This window comes from Thunnus maccoyii, chromosome 1 (genome assembly GCF_910596095.1).
Source record: "Thunnus maccoyii chromosome 1, fThuMac1.1, whole genome shotgun sequence".
NCBI classification, from domain to species: Eukaryota; Metazoa; Chordata; class Actinopteri; order Scombriformes; family Scombridae; genus Thunnus; species Thunnus maccoyii.
Window position 1 is genome coordinate 20,991,942 of NC_056533.1, and position 10,354 is coordinate 21,002,295.

Here is a 10,354-nt window from a genome sequence, read left to right on the forward strand (position 1 = left end):
CTGATTGTAAGGATGGTTCATGTTCATCAGCCGAGCAGTAAGTTTCCACAAGCTGTTTTACTGGATTTTTGACAACAGTAGAAGATGTTGTTGGTTTTCGGAAACAATATTTTCCAGAGTCTTTAAAGGATAAGGATAGCAGTTTTCTATATGCTCATCCTATTTACAAGTATTGTGTACAGTATGTATCCAAAGCCTGATATATCGTATTCCTCGGTGCCATAGATCTCTGTTGTTGTTCTCTGGTGTTGAGTTTGTTTGTTTCTTCTTCCTCTTCTATTCTTGGGAAACACTGCAGAGACTTATATTAGCGATCGTTATTACGTTGTACATACATACAACATACTACATGCTACATTCCCGTGCATGTGCGGTGACATTTGCTTTATGCAAAACTACTCTCTGGAGACTGAAAACATGATCGCTGTTATAAGTCTTTGAAGGTGTATTTAAACAAACTACTGTGCCTATACTCTTGGTGGTGAAGGAACATGTCACCCAGTGCAATGGTGTGACTCACTGATGTTTTCAATAGTTTTTGGACAGAGCTCTACAGCACAAAGGAATAAGGATTATGTAAGATCAATTCATTGTTGGTTCAACTCTGCACATGAGATTTGTCTGCAATAAGAAAAATGTAGAAAATCACCATCCTTTAAAGACTCTGGAAAATATTGTTTCTCTACACCAACATCTTCTATTGTTGTCAAAAATCCATCAATACAGCTTGTCGAAACTTACTGCTCGACTGATGAACATGAACCATCATTTTAAACAAGGTAATAATGACAACTTTCCTATGATGACTCTATAAGGCCGCAATCATTACAGGTCTATCACAGGAAATAAACTGAACATGAGGAGATCACTACATGTTCCCAACTACCTCTAGTAATCCAGTCAGTAAGGCCCCACAACATGATCTGTAGGGAAGAAAATGCCTTCTCAGCATCTCTGTTGAATGATTAAGACTGCAACACTCTCTTAATCAAACAGCTGTCCCCTGTAAGTTTAAAGGGAACGGAGTTCAAGCAGGAGTCTGGTGAGCAATGGTTCTCAAATATATCTCAAACTTTCCCTTTTGGGTGTAACTTAGGAGTGATTTGACTCACCCTTGCATAAATTGCTGACTCTAGCTGAGCTGCAGGGAACCACAAACAGTTGATGAGTATGTAGTATGTAGTAGTATGTAGTGTTTCACAATAACTTAAGGTATTGTGCTTAAAATATTGGAAATTAGTTTGAAAAGTATTTGCATGTATTGGATGAAACCAGAGCGAAATACAGCACTCAAATTTACTGTTCAAGTTTTAACCACTAAGAGGTCTGTTCTTTACTTCCATGTGCAATTTCACATTGTTATACCGAGGGAGAGCCATGTGTATGGCTGTGCTACACTATTATTACCAGAAGTGAATATTGAGAATTTTATTGTTGGGGTTTTGGAAGGTGGGATGAGAGATTATTACGGTATAGTTCATATACTCCAGACAGGACAGGACCTCCAGGCAGGATGTTGAACATTAGACACAAATAAGTAATAGATTCCAGATTTCCAAATTATGTAATTGTGATGATATTTCTCTGGTCAGAGAGGCCTTATATAGCACATGATTTCAAGAAAGCCAGTTGGGACAGGCCTATGTGGAGGAATTTATGATTTAGAGAGGCTGGAGTTAAAGGCATCTTGTCTGGCCTGCTTGTTCATCATAAGAATTTGGTAAGATTTGTAGATAGAAAGGAGGCTTTACTAAAGCCATTTGTCTAAAGGGAGCAATTTGGAACGTATTTGGTTTTGATAAGTTTACCTCCTTTTTCCTATGTTTTCTGACTCACAGAAAAAAAATGAAAAAACATAATTTTACTCAATATTTTTGTCTCATTTCATTTTCATTTTATTTATTTATGTGACTCAAGACTATGATCACATGGTATGGAGCACAAACAGAACATACAATAATAACAAAACGATAGCACACAGCATGGCTAAAGTACGACAAATGTAACTTAAACAAAGGAAGGACATTCTTCAAAAAGGCATGTAATTTACCAATAACTTTTGGCTTATCTGATTGTAATAACAAATTAATTTAAGCATAGATGGACAGTTTAAATAATACTTTGGCAAATACCTTTGTCTATAATTCATTATGCTCACATTCTTACATTAAAATAAAATGTGATACTCCTCTCCTTAATGATTATAATCTCTAAAGTTATAGTGCAGACAAGATTTAGGTTCCTGACAACTCTTTTTTTTAACATAGTGGAGTTCATAGGACTTTGGCAATCATTCTTTGAGTGGATGTAGGGAGTAAACGCTTCACTGGGGTCATAAGGTGGGGACCCTCTTTCCATGGTGTTTAGTTGATAGGCCCACACAGCAACAGAACTTAAAAAGGATCAGTCAAGTATGGGTTTCTTCTGTCAATGATTCAGTCCTGTTTATTTGAACTATAAATCATAACCAAACTTCAGGAGAATCTGTCAAGTCCAGCTTTCTTCTGTCAATGATTCAGTCCTGTTTATGTGGCTATAAATCATCAACAGAACTTCAGCAAGATCTGTTGAGTCCAGGTTTCTTCTGTCAATGATTCAGTGTTGTTTATGCGGACTGTAAATCATAACCAGTAGCAACAGAACTTCAGGAGGATCAGTCAAGTCCAGGTTTCTTCTGTCAATGATTCAGTCCTGATTATGCAGACTGTGAATCATAACCAGCAGTAGAAGTGGTAGAAGCTTCACTGGGGTCATCAGATGGGCCCCCTCCTTCCTCTGTGTTTTATTGATTGGACCATGTCACCACCAGAGGGCTCAACAGTGACAGCTGGTGTCCCAGGTGCACCCCTCTCCGCTTTTACCCCTCCTGCTGGCTGATAGTCATTTTGCCGCCTAGTTCTTGTCCTTTCTTTTCAGTCAGAGCCAGTTGCTGCTTCGCTCGGCAGCCTCTGCCAGTAACTTGGTAGCTTATCAGAGGGCCTGTCCTCAGACTCCCATCCCTTTCAGCAGCCTGGTGGTTGACATGGCCACAAACCCCCTGCAGCTGACCTCCACAGGGAGCACCTATGTTCTCCAGCCCTTTTGTTCTGCTTCAGTTGCTAGATCAGGGGACTTCAGCTTTTTGCATTTGTATGCTTCACCAACTGCATCCTCCCATGGCAGGGTCAGTTCTATGACGAACAGGGACTTTTGTAAGGCTGACCACAGGATCAGATGCGGCCTTAGACTGGTTGTAATGATCTTCGGTGGGAAGGTGTGCTTCTGGTCTAGAGTGACCTTCATCTTACAATCCTGAGCTGTATCCAGTAGGCTTGATTCTTTTCCTGTAGTTGACCTCTTTGGTACCTTTCCTGCTGGTACAAAGGCTATGGTGTTTGAGAAGCCAGGGGTTGGGGGAAAGAAGGCCTCATTGTTATTCCTCCTCTCTTCCAGCACTAGTGCCAGTTGCCGGAGGACCTGGTTGTGCCTCCAGGTGTAGTGTCCTTGGGTGAGGCTGGTCTTGCAGCTGGTGAGTATGTGCTGTAGGGCTGCTGGTGTCTGCCAAAATGGACATGATGGGTCTTCCGCAAGCCACTGGTTCAGGTTCTTGGGACTGGGAAGAACATTGTAGATGGCTCTGATGATGACGCTAAGCTTCCATTTGCCAAAGATCCTTCCAGGCAAGCTTCTGGTGTTCGAAGTTTTCCCATCTTGTCCATTGGCCCTGTATTGCCTGTGAGACTGCCTTTGGACATCACTCTGCCTCCTCCTGCTGCTGTATCTCTTTTACCACCAGCCTTCTCTTCTGGGCAGGTGTTGCTCTGTGCCATGTGGGTCTACTTGTGCGTAGCCCAAAGCTGCCCTTCCATGTTGCACTTGGCCCACAACATCTCCATGCCTGAAAATAAATAAAATAGATAAGTGTGAACCAGAAAAATAATTTTCGAGCACAGTGTGTGAGTAAAGATTACAACCTACTGTAATCTTTCCCCCCACTGTTAATCCTTCAGAAACTAGTATTTAATAGTCAGATAATGTACAATGTTTATTAACAGTGAATTAGTTTCACAGAAAATAAATGCTGCCAAGTATAAATATCAGCACACTGCTAACTGTAGCCTCAGTTTGTGCCTCTCACAAAGCTGCTGGTAGCGTTATCAAGTCTGATAAAAGATGGCAGAGAGGTGACATTGTGCTTATAAGCCAAAGATGTATTCCTTTTCTGTGGCAGCAAACACAACACATGGGCCGATAACTATGCTGTGCTATATTCATAGCTTTACAAGATATTCAGGGCTGACGAAAATAACATTATAAACAGCAGGGCTGCGGCTATGTACTGACACTCCCCCTCAGACACACACATACACACACCGGACAGCATCTTGGTGCTGAGATGCTAACGTTAGCTCAGCTACAACACAGGTACCACACAGAAACTTTTACAAAGGGCCATGGATATGCTTCTAGTGACTGTCAATGCTCCAGTGGACTCTGACAGCAGCTGCTCATGGCTGGTTATTTTGCTTGGAATTTGTCTTCATTGTCACCTACAATTGCCGTCCATCTGACCATCATCAGTCTGTTCAGTGCCATAAGATCAAGGAGGGTAGTGGCACTCTGGTAGTGCTGAGCCAAAGTACGTGAATCTATTCAGTTACTTTTGATCATCTAACTGATTAATCGACCAATCTTTGCAGCTCTAGTGTAAAACACACAATGAGGACTGTTCCTGATTAATGAATTAACTTCCTGTCTGTGGTCCAACACAAAAAGGTGAATGATAGTTCAGTTCCTGTTCTCTTATTGAACAGGAGCCCCTTGGAGAAAATGATGTTCTCTCAGAATACAGATCTTGCATCAGGCTGCCCTCAATGTATTTAAAAGTGAGTCTATTTGACAAAGACCAGAGCATACCAATGAACAGCACAGCAGAAACAGCAGCAGGTGTTAGCTGACAATGGGATACAGACTGTAAGACATAGTAATGAACAGTTTTCACTGTGAAATTTTTAATTTAAGAGCACATGTACTCCTTGGGAAAAACATTAGCATAGAGCCCTGCTGGCATCTCTGATACTGTTGCTATGGGTGTTCTGTCAATGTGGAATCTGTTCATTGAGTTTTCCTTTGATAATGGAGATGGTCCTGGACTTGCTGGGCTTAAACTTCATACTTGCCCATGTTATGTTGGAATGAAGTTTTTTCCAGGAGTCGCTTTGTTCATGTGATAGTGTTGGCCAGGGAGGTCATGTCATCCATATAGGCGAATGAGAGGTAGTCGTTGTCCGGACTGCAGGTGTTCTCTCTCGCTGTCTCCTACCACCCATTTGGATCTTCTGACAATCAGTTCCGTGGCCATGGTTAAGGCTAGTGGGGAGATGGTGCATCCTTCCATTATTTATGATCCGGCTATTATTTATTATTTATAATTACATTAGCATTTCAGGGTTTGTATCTGCCTGCATCTCTTTCTGCAAGAAGGCTTACTGTGACTTTAAAACTGACCAAATTGAATACCAGGCGGATAGTGGATTATCTGGTGCAAGTAACCTGCAGTAAATTATATAACTGTATTCTGTCTGTGAGGAAGAAAACCAAAACAGTGTGGACCAAAATAAACACAGAATGAGGGGAACAATATGCCAAAACAAGTGGAACATGATATATCAGAAAAGATTCTCTGGGCTTAAAATCTTACAGTATGTACAACAAATTCATATAAAATATTTTTGGTAGGAGTACTAGTAAGGTATAAGCTGGTTTTGGACTGCTGAATCATTGCCACATCTTTGATTTGTTCAGTTATTCAAATAAGAAAATTAGATATAAGATAAAGAAAGCAATAAGAAATTGGCTGATGTGAACATGATGTCAGCCTGAGAAGAATGAAATGCAAAGAAATGTCGATTCAGTCTGATTATCAGGCAAGCCAAGTCATTAGAAAGGAACATTCAAGAATTAAAATGGAATTATGAACTGAAATTGGATGGAATTACAAGTTGAAACTACATATAAAATTGAATCTTATGTCCATATTTGACATACCTGTTGTGTTGTTGATTTTACATCGCCGACATTAAGACATTCAATGAGTGATAAATTGACGAAAATGTGATATTGCATTGAAATCTCTGCAATGTACTTATTGCAGATGTGACCTATGTTTTAGTCTTTCTTCATCTTTCTCATTTATCTCTTGTTTGGTCCGTCAGGTAAGACTGAAAGTTACTTTAGGTCTTAAAAGCCATAAAACACAGAGTTTCAACATCCTGCGCTGATCCTGATCCAAACCACTCATGCGATGATGCTTTCCTCAGTAATGTATCCCCATCCCTATTTCATTCGGTTCACCCTTCTTTGTTTTTTCTCAGCCTGAGAGCCACCGCAGTGAATCCCTGGCTCCATTCCCTCAGGACTTGGTTTGAATTCTGGCCCAGAAGGAGGCAAACCCAAGTGAGAGAACACAGGCTGTTTGTCAGAGAGATGATGGTGTGTAGTCAACCAATGTGGACTGGAACAGTTAAGCAAAGTTTCTCCGTCCGGGTACATCTATAGGTTCCATGTATTGGTCTAAAACGATAAGACCTCAGTCATTTCAGTGTTGACAGTCACACAGACAGTTTTTCTTTCTCCCTTGTGACGCACTTCCATTTTGGAAAGTGGGTTGTGTTGAAGATGCACAGCCCATGACTGTTGAGTGTTTACTCATTCACCTCACTCAACAGTCAGCATTTTGTGGTATAAACCATAATCCATGTTTTTTTGAAAACATACTTTTGTCCCCACTCAAGGATTAACATACATTTATATGGACGATGATTAAGAAAAAGTCGTCTGTTTCTGTCAGAAGTGGAAAAATTACAAAATATTGTCATGTTTAAACTCCTGGTTGCCTACTGGTTGAGACATACCACATAACTTAAATTGCAACGTCCGCAGACCTTTTTACCATATCATACCCTCTCTCAACTCATTTTTCCTGGCTCTCTGCACTTTCAGCCATCCAATAAAGGCAAAAATGAACCAAACCTAATCTATCTTTGGGCACATATGGTGTTTATTGGAAGTTTTCATAACTAGATCTATGATGCTGGACCCAATAGTAATCTGAGGGATTCAGTTTTTCTCTTTGAATTTGACTTTTACATTTGACACTTTACATATTTCGATTTTGCTGCTACAAGTGCTGCTGTTTATTTAAGCTGCTATCACTGCTACCTGCAGACTCAAAACACTTTACCCACCACTCAATTTCATTTCCTTGTATTTTTACTTTTTATTTCAACTTCATCGTCTCCTCACTGTGATGAGTTTTGTATCAATAAACTTTATAGTTACTATTTATGTTGGTGAATATTATATTTAGTATGTTTATTTTAAGTTTTTTACGCCTTCAGTGCTACATATTAGAGGTTTATAATGTACATAGTACATGCAATGTAGTAGTAAATGATCTATCCACCTGTTTTTGTTCTTCTGCTGCTTTGACACTTGTTTTTCCCTGTGTGGGATCAATAAAGCTGATCCAGTGAACTGATTTTAAGGTTAGGATAAAAAAGTATACTCCAATCTTCAGTTTAAGAATTGTGTTGTTTATGTATACGGCCTATTTATAACCATGTAGAGTAGAAAAAACACACAGAACATAAAACTGAACACCCCTGGTTTAACATTTTTTCCACCAGAGCTTTTCACAATGACAGATTGAGTCATAAATGATGAGGTAGGTAAAAGACTTCATTCACTCCTCCACATGACTTTCCTCAAAGGATCCACATTAGTCCAATATTTGGCTAATGATGGGTTCATGAAAAACTAGTTACATAAAACAGCTTTGAGTAGCAGTCTAAATATAGAGAACCTCGTTATAGACAACATAACAAAGAACACACTCATAACTCAGTTTTGTTTTCCAGCATCACACACCAGAGCCGACACATAATCACATGCTGATGATGGTTGGCTGCTTCTTTTGTGCCTCTTCTGCTGGTTATTTCCCTGCTTAGTGAACATACAGCATGAAGTAGCAGAAGATCTTGTCACCACTTTGTTCTGAGTGGAGCAGTGAGACAAGTGGAAAGTTAAGCTGAAGTAAACAAAGCTTGAGGGCCAGTGTTATTGTCTGTTTAAATAGTTCTATCCTCAGAGGGTTTGTGCTAGTACACCACCATTGAACCACCGAAGAAGGAATAAGCTGCTTTGGCAAACCTCTAGTTTGTTGAAATTTTCTCTCTGTGAGGAGGCTCTGAGAGCCTTCTATGGAGGTTTAGTTTGTCCAATCAGTCTAATGTCCTGACAGCAATGATCAAAACAATGCATAAACATTTACCCTCAGCAGGTATAGAAGTGGAGCACGGCGGAACAACAGCAGAGTGCAATTCGAGTGTGACTTAAAATACTTTTTACGGTTTGTGAAAAGAAATTTAAGAAAATTGACTTAAGTCCTGGTCATAGGGTTGTGGAGCCTTTTTATTTAGTTGCTTAGTACTGTTGAAATGTTTATGTCAGACGTGGAGAAGATGGCGATCTTCTTGTTTAACAGCAAATGCAAGAAAAAGACAAGATCTTGGGAAGAACTTAAGAAAATAAAAATTTTAAATGTCCTTTTGCATGTTTGTGTGTCTTTCTTCTTTAGTAAAGCTGCTATCCAGAACAATGCACAGCAAAATAGTAGAATGAGAGGTATTTTTCAAGCAACAATTTAGGATAGAAATACAAAAATATAAGGAAAGAGGTTGAAGACATATTTTTGGAAAGTAGCACATAATGAAGAATTTTTGTACATAGTAATATATTTAACACATTTAAAACCTGATTTTGTCCAGCTGCTCTTGTCAGTGATAAATTTGTTATTCCTTTACGTTATATAACCCTGCTGTCTCCCAGACAGTATGTCATATATTGCAGCATACAATATGTGTTGGATCTTAGAAGAGGTCATAAATCGCCCCTCCAGCACCCACTGTCTCTGTCAAGCTCTCTTCAAGAGTGAAAAACAAAACATTGAAAAGCTACAGTATAGTTCCAGGTATGGAAAACTAACCCCAGACTCATCTGACTTTTCGCGATTCTGAGAAAAATGGATTCTCTACTTGTAACTGCTTACCTCATCTTAATGCAGTGGCCATTAATTATAGGCTGCTCAATAGAACGCAGAGCACAGATGTGATACATTCATCACACTTGCAGAGGAAGGACTCTAAATGATGAAGTTCGGACAGGTTATATAACAGATAGTGTTAAGATATGTTGGGCTCTCTCTATCTCTTGGAACGGGCATCCATGCATACATGTTATTACTTAAAATCTGGTCATAAATTCAGATCAGGTTTCCACTCCAGATATGGCTTCAGCTCGGTTGAATGAACTAGTTTCCTCCACCACTCTGCCATATTTCTGCAAAGGGTCGGAATATTTGATATTGATCTGGAATTTGTGGATTTGTTGTCTGCTGAATCTCATTAGAAAATCATGCTTATTATACTGATATACAAACTGCCAACTTAGTTTTTTCATTTGCCCGGATGATCACAGTCACCATTTGGAAGATGGAGATGGTGACAGTTAACATATGCAACTGGAGTTGAGAATGCTAAGAGGAGCTAAGCAGAGCTCACACACAAATTGTTGACATAAGTTAGTAAAACACAGAAAATGTTTATGCCCTTTCTTTACAGTTTGTTGTGGACACTCAAACAACACCTTGACCACACTCTTGACAATACCTGACATGCTTGCATATGCCTGCCAAACCAGTTGCACTTCTCAGGATTTAGAAAAGATCAATATATTATCCAGACTAGTGCAGTGCCTGTTCAAAACGTGCCTTTTTGAAACAGGCTATATGTATCAATTGACAAAAGTATTGAATAAAATGATAAGGATTTAATGAATGAAATGGTTTAAATCCAGACAGAAACTTCACCAGTGGGACTAAACTGAGGTTGAACTGTAGGAGCAGTTTATGGCCTTCCATTGGTTGATTCTGCTGCTACTCAAATGTATCTGTGCTCCTATTGGCTAGTTTTACTGCCTCCTTCTCTGTTTTTTTCTCCTGTGTATGCTTGTTTTTCTCTCTTGGACAGTTTAACTGAGCAGGGCACGTGCCTTTGTGCCGCACAGCAAGTCAGACCCAGAAGCCCCACCCTGTTGTGATGTGACCGTGTTTATACCAAACAGCCACTGCTGAACTCAGACACAGAGCTGAGTGGCTCGCTGTTAGCTTGTTTTTTCAAAGTTTAATACTATTAAACGTATCGCGTGTCCAAATTGCACCAAATTCAACATTGCATGTCCTTGGGTCCCCAGCAATACACCCACCAAATGTGAAGTAGATTGGATGAATGGTTCTCCAGATATGCAAGGGACATAC